Genomic DNA, 22,088 nt, shown 5'->3' on the forward strand with positions numbered 1-22,088 from the left:
ACATGTGTGTTAATGGTTTACAAAACGGGCTTAGTATTGAAATTGATGGTGACACCCAGTCTGTAAAACTGGTTGAAATGATGGCAATCCAGTTTTCCATTCAGTATGATGTTGTGTTAACTAGTTTAACCCTCTGTGTATGCATGCATGTCCTAATCACAAACCATTGTCAACTGAAGTTATGCTGTATGTATGCTGTATTCTCTTCGATTATAATCACAGCCGTATATATCCCCCCCCAAGCAGACACATCGATGGCTCTGAACGAACTTTATTTAACTCTCTGCAAACTGGAAACAATTTATCCGGAGGCTGCATTCATTGTAGCTGGGGATTTTAACAAGGCTAATCTGAAAACAAGACTCCCCAAATTTTATCAGCATATCGATTGCGCAACCAGGGGAGGAAAGACCTTGGACCATTGTTACTCTAACTTCCGCGACGCATATAAGGCCCTGCCCCGCCCCCCTTTCGGAAAAGCTGACCACGACTCCATTTTGTTGATCCCTGCCTACAGACAGAAACTAAAACAAGAGGCTCCCACGCTGAGGTCTGTCCAACGCTGGTCCGACCAAGCTGACTCCACACTCCAAGACTGCTTCCATCACGTGGACTGGGAGATGTTTCGTATTGCGTCAGATAACAACATTGACGAATACGCTGATTCGGTGTGCGAGTTCATTAGAACGTGCGTTGAAGATGTCGTTCCCATAGCAACGATTAAAACATTCCCTAACCAGAAACCGTGGATTGATGGCAGCATTCGTGTGAAACTGAAAGCGCGAACCACTGCTTTTAATCAGGGCAAGGTGTCTGGTAACATGACCGAATACAAACAGTGCAGCTATTCCCTCCGCAAGGCTATCAAACAAGCTAAGCGCCAGTACAGAGACAAAGTAGAATCTCAATTCAACGGCTCAGACACAAGAGGCATGTGGCAGGGTCTACAGTCAATCACGGACTACAGGAAGAAACCCAGCCCAGTCACGGACCAGGATGTCTTGCTCCCAGGCAGACTAAATAACTTTTTTGCCCGCTTTGAGGACAATACAGTGCCACTGACACGGCCTGCAACGAAAACATGCGGTCTCTCCTTCACTGCAGCCGAGGTGAGTAAGACATTTAAACGTGTTAACCCTCGCAAGGCTGCAGGCCCAGATGGCATCCCCAGCCGCGCCCTCAGAGCATGCGCAGACCAGCTGGCCGGTGTGTTTACGGACATATTCAATCAATCCCTATACCAGTCTGCTGTTCCCACATGCTTCAAGAGGGCCACCATTGTTCCTGTTCCCAAGAAAGCTAAGGTAACTGAGCTAAATGACTACCGCCCCGTAGCACTCACATCCGTCATCATGAAGTGCTTTGAGAGACTAGTCAAGGACCATATCACCTCCACCCTACCTGACACCCTAGACCCACTCCAATTTGCTTACCGCCCAAATAGGTCCACAGACGATGCAATCTCAACCACACTGCACACTGCCCTAACCCATCTGGACAAGAGGAATACCTATGTGAGAATGCTGTTCATCGACTACAGCTCGGCATTCAACACCATAGTACCCTCCAAGCTCGTCATCAAGCTCGAGACCCTGGGTCTCGACCCCGCCCTGTGCAACTGGGTACTGGACTTCCTGACGGGCCGCCCCCAGGTGGTGAGGGTAGGCAACAACATCTCCTCCCCGCTGATCCTCAACACTGGGGCCCCACAAGGTTGCGTTCTGAGCCCTCTCCTGTACTCCCTGTTCACCCACGACTGCGTGGCCACGCACGCCTCCAACTCAATCATCAAGTTTGCGGACGACACAACAGTGGTAGGCTTGATTACCAACAACGATGAGACGGCCTACAGGGAGGAGGTGAGGGCCCTCGGAGTGTGGTGTCAGGAAAACAACCTCACACTCAACGTCAACAAAACTAAGGAGATGATTGTGGACTTCAGGAAACAGCAGAGGGAACACCCCCCTATCCACATCGATGGAACAGTAGTGGAGAGGGTAGCAAGTTTTAAGTTCCTCGGCATACACATCACAGACAAACTGAATTGGTCCACTCACACAGACAGCATCGTGAAGAAGGCGCAGCAGCGCCTCTTCAACCTCAGGAGGCTGAAGAAATTCGGCTTGTCACCAAAAGCACTCACAAACTTCTACAGATGCACAATCGAGAGCATCCTGGCGGGCTGTATCACCGCCTGGTATGGCAACTGCACCGCCCTCAACCGTAAGGCTCTCCAGAGGGTAGTGAGGTCTGCACAACGCATCACCGGGGGCAAACTACCTGCCCTCCAGGACACCTACACCACCCGATGCCACAGGAAGGCCATAAAGATCATCAAGGACATCAACCACCCGAGCCACTGCCTGTTCACCCCGCTATCATCCAGAAGGCGAGGTCAGTACAGGTGCATCAAAGCTGGGACCGAGAGACTGAAAAACAGCTTCTATCTCAAGGCCATCAGACTGTTAAACAGCCACCACTAACACTGAGTGGCTGCTGCCAACACACTGACACTGACTCAACTCCAGCCACTTTAATAATGGGAATTGATGGGAAATGATGTAAATATATCACTAGCCACTTTAAACAATGCTACCTTATATAAATGTTACTTACCCTACATTATTCATCTCATACGCATACGTATATACTGTACTCTATATCATCGACGGTATCCTTATGTAATACATGTATCACTAGCCACTTTATACTATACTATGCCACTTTGTTTACATACTCATCTCATTTGTACATACTGTACCCGATACCATCTACTGTATCTTGCCTATGCTGCTCTGTACCATCACTCATTCATATATCCTTATGTACATATTCTTTATCCCCTTACACTGTGTACAAGACAGTAGTTTTGGAATTGTTAGTTAGATTACTTGTTATTACTGCATTGTCGGAACTAGAAGCACAAGCATTTCGCTACACTCGCATTAACATCTGCTAACCATGTGTATGTGACAAATAAAATTTGATTTGATTTGATGTATTGCTGAAAGATCAATCTGGATAATCTTTCCTTCAATCTAAATGTTTTTCTCTATCTCTAATCTTAGACATTTAGTGTTAGGTTTTTCATTCAATCCATCTCCCAGAGGTATGAACTTCAACACTGAATATTACAGAACATCCTAACTTGCCTAACACAGTTAATACTCAGAGTGATAAGCCTACAACCCAATGATGAACTACCTGATTCCCTAGTTACTCAGAGCTATAAATAGCTTTTGAATGAGTGAGTGGTAGGAGGGAGGGAGGAGATGGAGGGAGGGAGGGTTAGCTAGATGATTTAGGTAATGTAATGGTCATGATGATGATACTCCTTTCTGTTAGCTTAGCGGTGTTTGTGTGTGTGTGTATTAGCTCTCTGCCAACACTCTTAAACCCTCCTCCCATTTCCCCCCTATTCGGAACCTCTGATTTTCTTATTCAGCAGTGTATCCATATTAATAATAGATTGCAGAAAGCTTCATTAATGTATATTGAATTATTTTAAAAGGCTCTCTGCGGGAGACTAAGTGCATGTACCGAGGGAAGTCTGGTTTCTCAGTGGTCATTTATCATACTAGTGCTACTGTGATGAAAGTTTTTGTGTTGTTTGCTTTGTCTATATAGATGGATCCATATGCATACATCAGTCTATATTTACTGTAATATTACTAGAGCACTGGACATTGTTGTTTTGCATACGTAGATGTTTCCACACGCACGCATACAGGTGCCAAACTGCCAAAATAAAGTAAACACCAACACAAAGCGTCTTAATAGGGCATTGGGCCACCACGAGCCAGAACAGCTTCAATGCACCTTGGCATAGATTCTACTAGTGTGTGTGGAACTCTATTTGAGGGATGGGACACCATTATTCCACAATAAATTCCATTATTTGGTGTTTTGTTGAGGGTGGTGGCCGCTCCAGAATGTCCCATAAGTGTTTAATTGCGTTGCGATCTGGTGACTGAGACGGCCATGGCATACAGTTTACATAATTTTCATGCTCATCAAACCATTTAGTGACCACTCGTGCCCTGTCGATGGGAGCATTGCCATCAGGGTTGAACTGCTTCACCATAGGTTGAAGTTTATCCCTCAGAATGGCTGTGTATTTATTGGCATTTACCTTGCCTTCTAATGGGGTTGAGTTTTCCATTCCAGGAAAAATCACCCAAAACCATAACAGAGCCACCAGCACCCTCATTTACTCAAGTGTTTCCTTTATTTTGGCAGTTACCTGTCAGTCCATATGTACTATTACTAGATGACAGCCACACATACAGTACCAGTCAAAAGTTTGGACACCTACTCATTCAAGGGTTTTTCTTTATTTTACTATTTTCTACATTGTGGAATAATAGTGAAGACGTCACAACTATGACATAAACATGTGGAATCATGTAGTAACCAAAAAGTGTTAAACAAATTGTCACACCCTGACCTTAGAGAGCCCTTTTATTTCTCTATTTGGTTAGGTCATGGTGTGATTTGGGTGGGAATTCTAGTTTATCTGTTTCTTTGTTGGCAGGGTATGGTTCCCAATCAGAGGCAGCTGTCTATCGTTGTCTCTGATTGGGAATCATACTCGGCCGGCCTTTTTCCCACCTGTGTTTGTGGGTAATTGTTTATTTTCTGTGTGTTTGTGTGTGCCACCGTTGTGTCACGTTCGCTTTCTGTTTACCTGTTTTTTTTGTGACGGTTTCACTTTATTAAAGATGTGGAATTACATGCACGCTGCGCCTTGGCTCATTTATGACAGGGAGTTTGAAGACGTGACACAAATCAATTTATATTTGAGATTCTTCAAAGTAGCCACCCTTTGCTTTGATGACAGCTTCGCACACTCTTGGCATTCTCTCAACCAGCTTCATGAGGTAGTCACCTGGAAAAGAGAAACAACTGTCCATCATTACTTTAAGACAAGAAGGTCAGTCAATGCAGAACATTTGAAGAACTTTGAAAGAACCATCAAGCGCTATGATGCTACTGACTCTCAAGAGGACCATTCCAGGAAAGGAAGACCCAGAATTACCTCTGCTGCAGAGGATAAGTTCATTAGAGTTAACTGCACCTCGGATTACAGCCCAAATAAATACTTCACCGAGTTCAAGTAACATACACATCTCAACATCAACTGTTTGGAGGAGACTGTGTAAATTAGGCCTTCATGGTCCAATAAGAAGAGGAGCATTGCTTGGGCCAAGGAACACAAGCAATGGACATTAGACCGTTGGAAATCTGTCATTTGGTCTGATGAGTCCAAATTTGAGGTTTTTGGTTCCAACCGTTGTGTCTTTGTGAGATGCAGCGTAGGTACATGTGGAGATGATCTCCACATGTGGTTCACACCGTGAAACAGGGAGGAGGTGTGATTGTGTCGGGGTGCTTTGTTGGTGAAACTGTCTGTGATTTATTTGTGAAAAAAATTGAATTTTCTCTTTTATACGGTATATATAGCACCCTCAGCACCCCTACATCCCACGGCTATGTCTGTCAGGGGGCATTTTGGGTACTGTTTAGTGCTTGAAAAATATAATTAAAAAACAATAATCTGTTCTGGTGCTTGGATTGTCTAATTTTAGTGTCTGTTTTAGGATTTCTTCTCTATTTCTCCCTAGGTAGCAGGTATCAAAGGCATGCTGGTCGCTAACAGGAGGCTAGACAACCAAGTAAAGATATACATCACCTACAACAAGGGCCGTGATTGGAGGTTCCTGCAGGCCCCGGCGACAGGCCTGGCTGGCAACAACACCCACTGTTTTCAGGTGAGTTATTCTGAAGCTAACAGGGAAGGCTCATCGCTGTGGTAATCAATCATGATCTAAGACTGCCTGAACTCTGAGGGGCTTTTCTGGGCCCAGATTAAGCCTAGTCCAAGGAAAATCTGAGATGACAGTGTTGTTAACAAAAGGCTAAACTTGTGAGTGAATATATTTCTTTCATTTCATTTGCGATTTTCATGAATAGTTAACGTTGCGTTATGGTAATGAACTTGAGGCTATGATTACGCTCCCGGATGCTTTTCAACCATAGCTACACAAGCATTTGTGTAAGAGTATTGATAGCTAGCATAGCATTAAGCCTAGCATTCAGCAGGCAACATTTTCACAAAAACAAGAAAAGCATTCAAATAAAATAATTTACCTTTGAAGAACTTCGGATGTTTTCAATGAGGAGACTCTCAGTTAGATAGCAAATGTTCATTTTTTCCAAAAAGATTATTTGTGTAGGAGAAATCGCTCCGTTTTGTTCATCATGTTTGGCTAAGAAAAAAAAACGAAAATTCAGTCATTACAACGCCAAACTTTTTTCCAAATTAACTCCATAATATCGACAGAAACATGGCAAACGTTGTTTAGAATCAATCCTCAAGGTGTTTTTCACATATCTATTCGATGATAAATCCTTCGTGGCAGTTGGGTTTCTCCTCAGTTGCAAACGGAAAAGTACTGCAGCTGGAGATTACGGAGGGCACCAAGCGACCACCTGGTAAATGTAGTGTCTTATGGTCAATCTTCCAATGATATGCCTACAAATACGTCCCAATGCTGCAGACACCTTGGGGAAACGACAGAAAGTGTAAGCTCATTCGTGGCCCATTCACAGCCATATAAGGAGTCATTGGAACACAGCGCCTTCAAAATCTGGGGCACTTCCTGTTTGAAATTTCATCTTGGTTTCGCCTGTATCATCAGTTCTGTGACACTCACAGACAATATATTTGCAGTTTTGGAAACATCAGTGTTTTCTTTCCAAAGCTGTCAATTATATGCACAGTCGAGCGGGAACGTTTTTCATCCAAAAATTAAAATAGCGCCCCCTATATCCAAGAAGTTAAATAAGCATACTCCGTAGATAATCTCCATTGAAAGTTCATTTTAATCCAGGAATATGTGTTCAGTTCCCTTCAAGTTATATTCATAAATGATAACAGTTGTGTTACATCACAGACTCATGGAAGTTTGCTTACTCATCTTAACAGAAAGGGAATTACTTTACGTAATCACATTTGAACTATGATATGAAGACAAATTGTGTACACACTCCTTGCTATTTACAGTTGTTATTAATTTAGGTGCCCTATCTTTCCTTTTATCCCATGTGACGTGACTGTAAAGGATGACTATAACTTTGAGAGATTAGCAGTAAGAGTTCATACTGCTTAAAAGCCTACTGAGGCAATTGTGGGGGCTGTACGCTGAGTGGGCTACAGGTTGAATACAATTATGTATTCATGTGACATTCGATTTACAGATGATTTTTGATTGCCCTGTCAAATCCCATTGCCCTTGGTGTCCTTACAGCAATGCCACGCTATCAGTTGGCAAAGATTAAAGCGGCCATTTTTTTTTTGGGGGGGGGGGGGGGGCTCTGTGAACAGATACGATTGTCTTCTGTTGTCGGCTTGCCGCTGAGACTTGACTTGATGATTTTATTTAAAAATCCTCCCCCTGTCTTTGTATTAATGACTGATAACGACGATTACGACAACCTATGGAGGTGCAGCATGGTTTTTCGGAGGGAGCCTGCGGGAATTGGCTTAGTTGTGTTTAGTTTTATTCATTTTTGTTGTATAGTTAACTGCCTACATTAGCATTGTTGTTAGCATTTGGTGTAAATGTAACTCACTGGAAGACTTCAGAATCAAAAGGATTCTATTAGGCTGTATCTTCAGGCTTTCTGAGATGAAGACAGCATTGCAGCTTTTCTTTTCCTTATCTTAAGGACCTTCTCTTGAAATAAAACGCATATGCTTTGTGCACCTTTAAAGATCAACCCTGTAGTGTTCTATGTACCATTGGTGATTTGATTGACCAGTGTATAATGGCTTTGTCAAATATAATGGACTGTCTGTCATTTCTCACCCCTCAGCCTTTCTGTTCGCTCCGTCTCCAACTGCAGAAGTCTGAAAACCCCTATGTGTCAGGCAGCATATCAACCAAGGCCTCAGCACCGGGAATCATAGTGCCCACAGGTGAGAGAATACAGAATGAACATTTGATAGATTAGATTAGATTACCTTATTGTCCACGTATGTGAAAATTCATTTGGCTGAATAGAAAGACATTTATTCAATTTAAGTAATGGTACAAAAGGAGAATAGCTCACTATCATTTCCAGTTAGTGCTGAAATGCCATTTGATTGTGAATATTATGATGATTATCCAATCCCTAACATTACTGATAGGGATCTGCAAGTCCTGCTATTAACAACTCATCTTCAACTGTGTGGGAAAATATTGTATCTTAGCAGCAACAACAAAAATGACCTACATCCATGAATCTGCTTTCTTGATCTCTGTCCTCAAACAATATTTGTTCTGTCACCAAAACAATAGTTTGTCCCCTCCTCCTATCCTCTAATCCCTTACTGGATATGTGAGATCACTAAGCCACTGTGAGCCTGTATAAATGTACTGAATCTGTCCAGAGACACACCATAACACTTCTGATGTTGTCCTTACTCACAGACGTTTTGGTGATGCAAAGTCACTCGGTTTATTTAAGTAGGCCAGTGCAGACTGAGGACACAGCAGACTATGTTTGTGTGTGAGCTTGTGTTCGGGTATCTCGACACAACCCTCTGCTTCGACCCAGTTCATCACTCGCCCTCACACACACACACGCACAAGTCCGCTGGTGCATAGATCAGTTGGTGAACCTGACAAACATGATGTGGCTCAAAACTCACGCTTTATTGTATTTCTACCACAGGGAACAGTGAGTCTGAGCTGTCAAACGATAATTTTGGAATGTTCATCTCATCTGATGCTGGTAACAACTGGAGAAAGGTGAGTTTAGACTGAATCTGGGGATTAAATCTAAGGCATTCTATTCAAGGAAAACACTGAATATTTGAGTTTGGAGAATAAGTATTTTGGACATGTACTGCTGTCTCTGCCTTTTGATCATGAGGTGCTTTGAAACTCAGTATTCAGCTGTAAACTGATATAGTTTCTTACATCCAGAGATATGTGTACAGTAGGCATATAGTTCAAACTGTATGTAAATATTCTATATTGAATTGTCTGTGTGCCCTCTTTCATATATTGAAGGAGGAGCACAACGTCTGGTTTCTGTATAAAGGAGAGGCCCTAGTCACTGTATAACAAAAAATGTCGGTCAGGGAACCAGATCATGACGTGAGTAGGGACGATGGAGGAATGGAGGGATGACATGAGTAGTGATGAATGATCTAGAGATGGGGGGGTGATATTATTATTATTATTGTTATTTTGTCCTCCATTCTTTTGGGACACTGTTGTTATTTTTGTGTGTGGGGAGGGGGGGGATTCGTGGAGATGAAGGTATGAGGTATGTTAAATCTTTCTGTCTTCCATTCTTTTGGGACTCTGTTCCCTTTGGTGAAAGGGATGGATGATGTAATTTGTCTCTCCTTCTTGCTCGCTTGGGGACCCTGTTCCTCTTGGAGAGAAGAAATAAGGCGATGGGAAGTAAATAATATAGGTGGTGGGAGGGAGGAATTTCAATTAACGAATGCTGATTTCACGTCTTTATTAACAGACTTCTAAATTGGAGATTCATAAGGGTTGTCAGTCTGTTAGCTTAGGACTGACATTTTTAACGAGGAAGGTTCCATTACTCATAGACTTGAGGTAATTGGTGAAAACTTGAGTCGCTGGCAACCCTTGTAGAGTTATATTAACTTGTGCAACCATCCAGTTGCAATGGAGAAACGTTTTTTGTTGTTTTGTTATGATGGGAAGAGTGAGGTAATCTAACTTTGGTTTCTCAATGTTTTTTGGACACTTCAGCCATAGTTTCAAGTGGAAGCTTATCAAAATAGACTACAAGTCCATCTTCAACAGGGAATGTACAGAAGGAGACTATTAGACGTGGCACCTTCACAACAAGTTAACTTTTTATGGCGGCAGGGGCAGTATTGAGTAGCTTGGATGAAAAGGTGCCCATATCAAACGGCCTGCTCCTCAGTCGTAGTTGCTAATATTTGCATATTATTATTATTATTTGATAGAAAACACTCTGAAGTTTCTAAAACTGTTTGAATGATGCCTGTGAGTATAACAGAACTCATTTTGGCAGGCAAAATCCTGAGTTGAAATCAAAACAGGAAAGTCAGAAATCTGAGCTTGTATGTATTCACCAGAGTCCCCAATGAAATCCCCTTGAGATATGAATCATGTTGCAATGCCTAGGGGTTCCACTAGATGTCAACCATTAATATAAATTATAATGAGGCTTCTTTGTTGTTGTGGGAGTGAATGAAAGCAGAATATATCAGCTGTCCATCAAGCAGCCATTTTGTGACCCCACTTTTTCCTCATGGTAGTCAAATGCGTTCCATGGCTCACGAAGACGAGAAGGAATATTCCGGTTGGAACTTTATTGAAGCTATATGTTAAAAACATCCTAGTGATTGATTCTTTACTTAGTTTGAAATGTTTTGTCCGATATAACGCTGACCAGAATTAGTGTTTGGATATGTATACCAAACGCTCTAACAAAAGAAGGTATTTGAACATAAATAACGGACATTTTCGAACAAAACAGACATTTATTGTGGACCTGTGATTCCTGGAGTGCTTTCTGATGTAGATCAAAGATAAGGGAATATTTATCATGTAATTTCTTGTTTATGTTGACGCCATCTTTGCGGCTGTGGTGTTTTTAAATTGAGCTCTGTCTCAGATTAATGCATGCATTTCTTTTTCCGTAAAGTTTTTTTGAAATCTGACACAGCGGTTGCATTTAAGAGGTATATCTATAATTCCATGTGTATTATCATCTATATTTATGATGAGTATTTCTGTTGAATGATGTGGCTATGCAAAATCACTTGATGTTTTTGGAACTAGTGAATCTAACGCGCCAATGTAAACTCAGATTTTTTATATATAAACTTTATCAAATAAAACATGCATGTATTGTGTAACATGAAGTCCTATGAGTGTCATCTGATGAAGATAATTCAAGGTTAGTGATTCATTATCTTTATTTCTGGTTTTTGTGAAGGCTAAATTTTGCTGGAAAATGGCTGTGCTTATTGTGGTTTGGTGGAGACCTAACATAATCGTTTGTAGTGCTTTCGCTGAAAAGACGATATAAGACACGTATGTTTTAGAAATTGTAATTATGAGATTTCTGTGGTTTGAATTTTGGCGTCCTCTATTTTCACTGGTAGTTGTCATGTCGATCCCGGTATCGGGATTGCAGCCATAACAGGTTTTAAGACCTCTTCAAAGGGAAGTCAGTCCAATTCATCAATACGTGTCCCGATGACCTAATACCAATGTATTTACATGGTAGTTGGGGACTAAACTTTATTCATAATGAGCGATACCTGGAAAAAAAGCAGATCTCTCTGAAATTAAAATGGATGGCCCTCCCTTCAGAAAAAATATATTTTCTTCTCTGCAGATCCTCTCTAGCTCTGTCAGGTTGGATGCAAAGCTTTGCTGCACAGTATTTTCAGGTCTGTCCGGAGATGTTCGATCGGGTTCAAGTCCGGGCTCTGGCTGGGCCACTCAAGGACATTCAGAGATTTGTCCAGAAGCCACACTTGTGTTGTCTTGTCTGTGTGTTAAGTGTCGCTGTCCTGTTGCAAAGTGAATCTTCAAACTAGTCTGAGGTCATGGGCACTCTAGAGCAGGTTTTCATCAAGGATATCTCTGTACTTTGCCTCGATCCTGACTGGTCTCCCAGTGCCTGCCGCTGAAAAACATCCACACAGCATGTTGCTGACACGACAATGCTTCATTGTAGGCATGGTGTGAGGTTTCCTCCAGACATCATGCTTGGCATTAGTTTCATCAGACCAGAGAATCTTGTTTCTCGTGGTCTGAGGGTCTTTAGATGCCTTTTGGCAAACTCCAAGTGGGCTGTCATGTGCCTTTTACTGAGGAATGGCTTACTCTACCATAAAGGCCTGATTGGTGGAGTGCTGCAGAAATGGTTGTCCTTCTTGAAGGTTCTCCCTCTGGAAGGTTCTCCCATCTCCAAATAGGAACTCTAGAGCTCTGTCAGTGACTGTCGGGTCTTGGTCACCTCCCTGACCAAGGCCCTATCCCCTGATTGCTCAGTTTGGCCAGGCGGCCAACACTAGGAAGGGTCTTGGTTGTTCCAAACTTCTTCCATTTAAGAATGATGGAGGCCACTGTGTTTTTGGCGATCTTCAACGCTGCAGAATTTTTTTGCTACCCTTCCCCGGAAATGTGCCTCAACAAAATCCTGCCTCGGAGCTCCACGGACAATTTCTTTGACCTCAAGGCTAGGTTTTTGCTCTGACATGCTATATCAACTGTGGGATCTTATATAGACAGGTGTGAGCCTTTCCAAATAATGTCCAATCAATTGAATTTACCACAGATGGACTCCAATCAAGTTGGTGAAGCATCTCAAGCATGATCAATGGAAACAGGATGCACCTGAGCTCGATTTCGAGTCTCCTGGCAAAGGGTCTGAATGCTGTTTTGTATTTGAGGTTTTATAAAATTACCAACATTTTCCAATTACTGTTTTCACTTTGTCATTATGGGGTATTGTGTGTACATTGCTGAGCATTTTCTAATCCATTTTAGAATGTCTGTAACGTAACAAAATTTGGAAAAAGTCAAGGGGTCTGAATATTTTGAAGACATTGTAGTATAGGCTAGGGATAATTTTATTGGGACCACACTAGGTGCAGTTGATATTGCGCACCGAGCAGAGAATCAGCGATGAGGGGCATCATCGGGCACACATCGAGATAATATAACAAACAACTAATTCTCAAACCCTGAGCAATTTGGCATTTAATTGACTACAAAATTCCTGACCCTCCGCTGGACTAAATAAAAAAAATACTAAACCCTCCCCCTGACTGAAATGTTTTTACATGGTAGATACAGTGTACTTACAGTGTTTGGATCGTTCCAATAAGCTCAATAGGCTACTATATAGATTAATAGCCTGTATGTGTTTCACAGGGCGAGCCATGTTTGATGGGCCAGAAACAGATCTATATGAAACACAGACCAGGAAACTATTGCATGCTGGGAAAACACTACATCAAAGTCCTCTCTGCTGAGTGTGTATCTGTCGGGCCCACGACTTTGAATGGTAATTATAGTGTACTAGTAAAATTACTCACATTTGCAGTAAAATAGAACACCTGAAAACATGTATTTTTATTACAAATCTAAACATGAGTAGATCAACAGAAATTTCATTGTCCATAAAATAGAGACATTTGTACGATGCTTTGTGTGTGTTGTCCCATTTAAGTCAATTTACACTATTTTAGGATCCCGTTCATTTATTTCATTTTCGGTGTCAGCGCTACAATTATCAGATATTTTTAGGGATAATTTGCTCCTAACGTCTGTCTCTCTGCTTAGCTTGTTTTGCGATGTTTATAATAACGTAGAGAAGATGAGGGGTGTTAATAGGACCGTAGGTTGTTGTTGTTTTTTTTATCTTCAAAAGGCAGGGAAGAGAAAAGCAATGATACATTTGTAAATGCCAGCGGTGTAAGGTCAGACAGTATGAGTTTTAATTAGAATCCATTAGTCTCCTGTGATAGTTATTTTAATTATTTTGGACTGAAAATATTATATGACATATTTCACAAACTACCTGACTACATGGCATGTCTCTCTCGCTCTCGCGCTCTTGTGCTGGCGCTTGCTCTCACTCGCTCTCTTGCTCTCTCTCGCTCTCTTGCTCTCTCTCGCTCTCTTGCTCTCTCTCGCTCTCTTGCTCTCTCTCGCTCTCTTGCTCTCTCTCGCTCTCTTGCTCTCTCTCGCTCTCTTGCTCTCTCTCGCTCTCTTGCTCTATCTCTACAGCTGGTGATAGAGACAGTGAAAGGCAAAAAAAGTAAAAAATTAAATAAACTCTTTGAGAAACCTCAATGTTCAGAGTGAAAAACAATACAACTTTTAATTGACTTTGAAGTGTACACAAAGTCAAGGTCTGAAATGTTTACTGATTGCATATTACATAACAGGGTGACAATGCACCGGCCTGTTGTTCTGTTGTGCTGTGAACAAAAGGTCCAGGGGTTGATTCCAAAGTTGGACAGTGACCAGACTGAAAACAGAGGTTATATACTGAACAAAAATGTAAACGCAACATGCAACAATTTCAAAGATTTTACTGAGATACAGTTCAAATGAGGAAATCAGTCCATTGAAATAAATTAATTTGGCCCTAGTCTATGGATTTCACATGACTGGGAGTACAGATATACATCTGTTGGTCACAGATACCTTGGGCCTCACAATGGGCCTCACAATGGGCCTCAGGATCTCATCACCATATTTATTTTATTGTTCACATCAGAAGGTGCACCTGTGTAATTATCATGCGGTTTAATCAGCTTCTTGATATGCCACACCTGTCAGATGGATGGATTATCTTGGAAAAGGAGAAATGCTCACTAACAGGAATGTAAACAACTTTGTGCACAACATTTGGACGAAATAATTGTTTCTGTCTATGGACATTTTCTGGGATCTTTTATTTCAGCTCATGAAACATGGGACCAACACTTTACATGTTGTGTTTATGTTTTTGTTCAGTGTATATACATATACAGTGGGGCAAAAAAGTATTTAGTAAGCCACCAATTGTGCAAGTTCTCCCACTTAAAAAGATGAGAGAGGCCTGTAATTTTCATCATAGTTCAACTATGACAGACAAAATGAGAAGAAAAAAAATCGAGAAAATCACATTGAAGGATTCTTAATGAATTTATTTGCAAATTATGGTGGAAAATAAGTATTTGGTCAATAACAAAAGTTTCTCAATACTTTGTTATATACCCTTCACAAGGTTTTCACACACTGTTGCTGGTATTTTGGCCCATTCCTCCATGCAGATCTCCTCTAGAGCAGTGATGTTTTGGGGCTGTTGCTGGGCAACACGGACTTTCAACTCCCTCCAAAGGTTTTCTATGTGGTTGAGATCTGGAGACTGGCTAGGCCACTCCAGGACCTTGAAATGCTTCTTACGAAGCAAATCCTTCGTTGCCCGGGTGGTGTGTTTGGGATCATTGTCATGCTGAAAGACCCCGTCACGTTTCATCTTCAATGCCCTTGCTGATGGAAGGAGGTTTTCACTCAAAATCTCACGATACATGGCCCCATTCATTCTTTCCTTTACACGGATCAGTCATCCTGGTCCCTTTGCAGAAAAACAGCCCCAAAGCATGATGTTTCCACCCCCATGCTTCACAGTGGGTATGGTGTTCTTTGGATGCAACTCAGCATTCTTTGTCTTCCAAACACGACGAGTTGAGTTTTTCCCAAAAATGTACATTTTTGTTTAACAAGGCTAAGGTATTGCTCACATCAACTTCAAAGTGTTTTAACTTCAAAGTGATTGTGGAAGTGACAGAGCTAGTGAACAAGACTTGCTATTCTTTGACTAAACTTAAAAATGCTTAGTAACTACTTAAGAAAATATTACGTTTAACCCTGAAAGTTAATGTCTGACACAAGACATACAGTAGTTGTCGGTAAACATTGACAAAACTCCAAAATGCTTACTAACTCCTAGGCAAAACTTGACTTTTAAGCTTGGGGAGGAGGATGCATAAATGAAGGATGAACCGTTCTCCTCAGACTTCCACCGTCCTGAGGCGTCCTAATCTGTGTCCTAGGACTCCTGATTGTGCTTTGTAGCTCTCAGTAGTACACTATGTCACTCAGTATAGATCTACTGTCTGGTGAATGACCAGGCCTAAATAGACAATATCACTATTCACACTAGGAGCCGTGCCAGAGGGTGTGACACCCTGACAGTGTTTCATTACAGTGGGATGATGGGAAGATGACGAAGCATTGACCAACCTATACAGAGAGACACTGTAGCCACTGTAAGCTTTATGTGTTTTTGTACTTCTCTTTTGAAATGTGTGATACATATTCAGGATTTTTAACATGGACCATATTATGACAAAATGAAACAGAAAAATATTTTACCTTTCATTGAGCAGAAATATACAGAAGGGTTGCCTTCAATTAGAATAGACAACTTAGAAACTTTGTCCCTATGTGCAACTCACCCTGTGCTGATGAGGTCCTTCTGTCCTTGGCTGCAGCTCCTTGATACAACAGCTGGGTTGAACCAGAACGCTGGTAGACAGTTCCCTTCTCTACGCCGTTCAAAACCATAATCACTATAACAAATCACATACAGAATGTGATCAATATCAACACTTTACCTGTACCTAATGTATATGTACATTTCTACCTCAATTACCTCATACATCTGCACGTCAACTCGGTACTGGAACCCGTGTATATAGCCAAGTTATTGTAACGGATGTGACGGCTAGCTTAGTTAGCGGTGCGCGCTAAATAGCGTTTCAATCGGTGACGTCACTTGCTCTGAGACCTTGAAGTAGTAGTTCCCCTTGCTCTGCAAGGGCCGCGGCTTTTGTGGAGCGATGGGTAACGATGCTTCGAGGGTGACTGTTGATGTGTGCAGAGGGTCCCTGGTTCGTGCCCGGGTATGGGCGAGGGGACGGTTTAAACTTATACTGTTACATTATCATTACTTGGAAAGAGCCTGTAATTAAGCATTTCACTGTTAGTCTACACCTGCTGTTTACGACGCATGTAATAAATACGATTTGATAGGATTTTGAGCCAAAGGACGAACAGTATTACTGTGTTATAGGTTACAGCTTCTCTTTCCTATCGCTCAGCACAATACATATAATAGATATTTATTGCATTGCAACGCATCATTATTATATATTGATTGGGCTGCAGTTGACAAATGCTCCAGATCAGCAGAGGTAGGAAGACTGAGCCCTGGGAGACTCCATGTCAACACAGGCAGCCAGGTCAGGGATGGCTGAATTCCACCGGGGGACGTTAACTTCCTCCCAATCACAAAGTAATTTACATCTGGGCAAAGCAGGTTAGGTAAGTGCTCATTATAATAATGACGCTGTCAATGTTTTATCAATTAATTACCTAGCCTGAACTAACAGGACGCATCATAGCCTGAGGTCCGTCTAGGACTCCCTATGGTCTGGTCTGGCCTCAGTGTGATTAGGAACCTCCCCCAATTTATTGACAGGCTGTCAAGTGAAGTTATGGTGTTATGGTTGGTCGGGATAATAGTTATAAGGGACCAAGGGAGTCCAATGAGGGTACAGTGTCCAGTTAAGGACATTACAGCACCACTGAATCACAGCTTTGGTAATGTATTGATTCAATTTCTTTCCATTAAGTCAAACAAATGTATGGTGTCCAGCTTAGTACATTATAGTTGTGCAGACTCCTAGGTTGTTTAAGTTACATATTAATACTAATCTCTCCTCACTTATAATCAACATAATATATCAAGTGTTATATACAGTGGGGCAAAAAAGTATTTTGTCAGCCACCAATTGTGTAAGTTCTCCCACTTAAAAAGATGAGAGGCATGTAATTTTCATCATAGGTACACTTCAACTATGACAGACGAAATGAGAAAAAAAAATCCAGAAAATCACATTGTAGGATTTTTAATGAATTTATTTGCAAATTATGGTGGAAAATAAGTATTTGGTCACCTACAAACAAGCAAGATTTCTGGCTATCACAGACCTGTAACTTCTTCTTTAAGAGGCTCCTCTGTCCTCCACTCGTTACCTGTATTAATGGCACCTTTTTGAACTTGTTATCAGTATGAAAGAAATTTGTCCACAACCTCAAACAGTCACACTCCAAACTCCACTATGGCCAAGACCAAAGAGCTGTCAAAGGACACCAGAAACAAAATTGTAGACCTGCACCAGGCTGGGAAGACTGAATCTGCAATAGGTAAGCAGCTTGGTTTGAAGAAATCAACTGTGGGAGCAATTATTAGGAAATGGAAGACATACAAGACCACTGACAATCTCCCTCGATCTGGGGCTCCACGCAAGATCTCACCCCGTGGGGTCAAAATGATCACAAGAATGGTGAGCAAAAATCCCAGAACCACATGGGGGGACCTAGTGAATGACCTGCAGAGAGCTGGAACCAAAGTAACAAAGCCTACCATCAGTAACACACTACGCCGCCAGGGACTCAAATCCTGCAGTGCCAGACATGTCTCCCTGCTTAAGCCAGTACATGTCCAGGCCCGTCTGAAGTTTGCTAGAGAGCATTTGGATGATCCAGAAGAAGATTGGGAGAATGTCATATGGTCAGATTAACTAGTAGTGTCATGAAGCCATAACCTCAGTAAACCATACTGAACATGTACTAACTAATTCATATGGTATCTTCTTAAGGTACCGAAAAGTGGTGTCCAACAACAGCATCAAGGAAGTCAAGGACATGTACACACCCAGGAAGCAGATGTGTCCCAACAGGGCTCCAAAAGGCCTTTCTCTCTCCACCAGAGAGGGCAAGCTTACTGCCGACATGCACACCAACGTCACCTTCCTAGTGCATCTGGATGAGGTAGGGCTGGGCCAAAAGCCAAAATGGCTTCCTTTTTGTATATCATTATTCTGGGCCTAGGAGCCCAAATGGACGCCTTTTGCATACATTACTGTTATGAGTTGCATTGATTTTTACCTTAAGCCATGGAATGTAAAACAATGTGCTTTGTATTGTTCTGCATGGTTGTAAAAGTAGTACTAACATGTGGTGTAAAACTCACTCACTGTAGGCCTGTTACTGAGTAAAATATGGATGTTTCCTATGTTCGGCATGGATATTTCTCCAGGCATACGCCTGAAACGATTTCACTGTTATGTCATCCCATATACACCAACTCCTGAAAGGTTGAAACATGCCATCACCCACACACAGCTACAGGACCCAAGCCCCGAGCTGAGAGACAGAGTAAGAGATAAAGACCTAAGAGAGAGAGGCACCCCTGGAGACCCTGTTATAGAGTGAGACTCAGAGTAGCCTCGTTCTAGGGCCAGGGCCTTGCCTCGCTCCCCTCACTCCCTAGACACTGTTCAACCATCTCACATTAAATTCAGGTGGAAGAAGTGTGGTAGTGCTCTGCTCGGTGCGGCGGTGCTTTCCCCCTGCACTGCAGATAAGAAGTGTCTCTCCCACGAGGTCTCTCCCGGGCCCAGCTGTCATATTACAGTGTGATGAGCTGAGGAAATAAAGATGCATTTATTTCATTAAGACAAGTTTGTGAAATGTATCTTCTAATAATTTCAGTCCCAAAATAATTCAAAGCAACTATCACGGGAGACTAATGGAGGTGAAAACTCTTCATGGCATTGGGTCTCATGCATTTCGGAAAATCCTTCGGTCCCATTGAATTCAGACTCTAATTTATATTAATGAAGCCCGAGATGGCAGTATTTCTTGGGGAGAGCAAATGGGCCTAAATATTTGATGTGTTCACAAAACGAAAAGAAAGGAGAGAGGGAGGTGGAAGAAAGTTTGATGTTTTAAGAGAGGGATGGGATCTGCAGTGTCACACGTCAAGTTTTCATTATCACAAAGTGACCTTATAGCATGTCATGTGTACACCAACCAGATTTACTGTACATTAGCTGCCTTTGTAATAACATATTAACACATGTAATAACACATTCACTGACTGTTGTCTGCCTGTGGCCTAACCATGCAATTTTGGCTTGCACTCTGTGTTATACCCTCCCCCTCTCTCTGTTTTCTGTATATACTAACTGCACTGGAATCCCCCCGCACTGGTGGCTGACTAAGATAACGTACACACTGAAACCCATAAATACACGCACACACTCAAAACCCTTCGGGAGGGGCTCCAAAGACAAAGAACTCTGTCGAGAACCAATGGGATACTGACACCAGGCTGGAGAGGACTGTCTATCACCTACAAGCAACCTACCGGAAGCCAGGACTACCAGAATCTACCTACGTCATTTCAATGCATAAAATGAACTGCACAATATGTTTTTAGGTCTCTTCTTCCGATAGTTCCCTAAGAGCTGGACGAATGGGGGCCGTGCAGCACGTTTTGCCAGATATCATTACGCTTGAATAAACGGCCTTTACTGTACCGTATCCGCCTTGTCCAGAGTCTCATCTTGGTCTCGTTTCTCATGTAACTAGATCATCAACACCTTATAGTATGTCATGTGTACACCAACCAGATTTACTGTACATTAGCTGCCTTATAGTATGTCATGTGTACACCAACCAGAACCAATGGAATAGTCCCAAATGTGCAAATCAGTCCATGTAGCTCTCCAGGCAGGCTCAATCAAACACTCAAAGCATTTTAAAGAAAGCGAAAACGATTTGAACCCAGGTATGACACACCATCAGCACGACAGCACTGACATCACACCATTTATACCATCCTTTGTGTGTTGACATTCACCTGAACAAGAGTACATTACACAGTCCTACTGTGTCTGGACCTGAACTAACAAAAACCTGCATTGTCAACCAGCACTGTTGTCCAGACCATGATGCTTACCCTATTATGCATTATGCATGCCTCTGAGTCACACACGGAGCCACGGACACAAAGCTTGACATTTAGCCAGTAGGCCATCATCAGTCTCATGCAGATTAGCTAGCGATCCCAGGGCACCTCAATAGAGAACTAGAAGTGTCCAGAGAGTGTGAACAACGGATACCAACAAAAGCCTGAGTGACATCGACGCCACCGAAGACCTAAGTGCTATTCCGAGTGCCATTTTGGCAAAGGCTTGTGAGCCATTACAGTTCCACACAGTAGCTATCACTGTAATCCCTTTTCTTCCAATTTATTCTGCCTTTCTTTATTCGGCTTATTCATAGTTTTACATTTTCTGGGTATAATGGCGTGAAATATACCCCCAGTAGCCTTCCCCCATACACAGCCAACCCTCCTGTGCTTTCACACTCTGCTGCGCTTGAAAAGAAGCAAAACAGATAGCGAATAATGAGCGAGAGAGCAAGACAGAGAGACCGAGAGAGAGAAATCGTTTTTGCCTTTTGTAATTGTTGTGTTTGTTTCGGGACTGGAGCCCCGTTGTGCTAATGCATTGTTGCAAATAAAGATCCCAATTGCATTGCGTTCCAATGTGCTGCAGGGAGGCTGGGAGTTAGTTGTGCTTGCTCGCAGGGTAGGGGCGTAATAAGTGGGAGGATTTGGTCGCAGTGGCAGCTGGAGCAACTGACAACTGCTGCAGATACTGTAGAGGCAGAGCAGGGAGTGTCTTAACACACACATTAGCTCTCTCTCACACACAGAGAGAGAGCAAGAGAGAGACACACACACACCTCATTAGCAGTAACAGGCAAACACACTGCTCTCACGGTGGGGCAGAATATGATGCAATCACACAATGCAAACACACAATGCACACAAATCTAAAGTAAAGGAACGGAATTAAGAATATATAAATATTTGGGCGAGCAATGTCAGAGCGGCATAGAATAAGATACAGTAGAATAGAATATAGTATATACACTACCATTCAAAGGTTTTGGGTCACTTAGAAATGTCCTTGTTTTAGAAAGAAAAACTATTTTTTTGTTGATTTAAAATAACATCAAGTTCATCAGAAATACAGTGTAGACATTGTTAATGTTGTAAATGACTATTGTAGCTAGGAACAGCAGATTTTTTTATGGAATATCTACAAAGGCGTACAGAGGCCCATTATCAGCAACCATCACTCCTGCGTTCCAATGGCACGTTGTGTTAGCTATTCCAAGTTGATCATTTAAAAGGCTAATTGATCATTAGAAAACCCTTTTACAATTATGTTAGCACTGCTGGAAACTGTTGTTCTGATTAAAGAAGCAATAAAACTGGCCTTCTTTAGACTAGTTGAGAATCTGGAGCATCAGCATTTGTCGGTTCGATTATAGGCTCAAAATGGCCAGAAACAAGGACTTCCTTCGGAAACTCGCCAGTCTATTCTTATTCTGAGAAATGAAGGCTATTCCATAAGAGAAATTACCAAGAAACTGAAGATCTCGTACAACACTGTGTACTACTCCCTTCACAGAATAGCGCAAACTGGCACTAACCAGAATAGAAAGAGGAGTGGGAGGCCCTGATGCACAACTGAGCAAGAGAACAATTAGTGTCTAGTTTGAGAAACAGACGCCTCACAACTCTTCAACTGGCAGCTTCATTAAATAGTATAAAAATAAAAGATTAAGATGGGCAAAAGAACACTG

General features: G+C 42.1%; 1 pseudogene; it reads left to right on the top strand.

Moving 5' to 3' along the window:
• The window catches only part of LOC139423511 (VPS10 domain-containing receptor SorCS3-like), a 391,895-nt pseudogene that overhangs the window by 97,558 nt on the left and 272,249 nt on the right, over nt 1–22,088 (top strand).

Source organism: Oncorhynchus clarkii, chromosome 13 (genome assembly GCF_045791955.1).
Source record: "Oncorhynchus clarkii lewisi isolate Uvic-CL-2024 chromosome 13, UVic_Ocla_1.0, whole genome shotgun sequence".
NCBI lineage: Eukaryota > Metazoa > Chordata > Actinopteri > Salmoniformes > Salmonidae > Oncorhynchus > Oncorhynchus clarkii.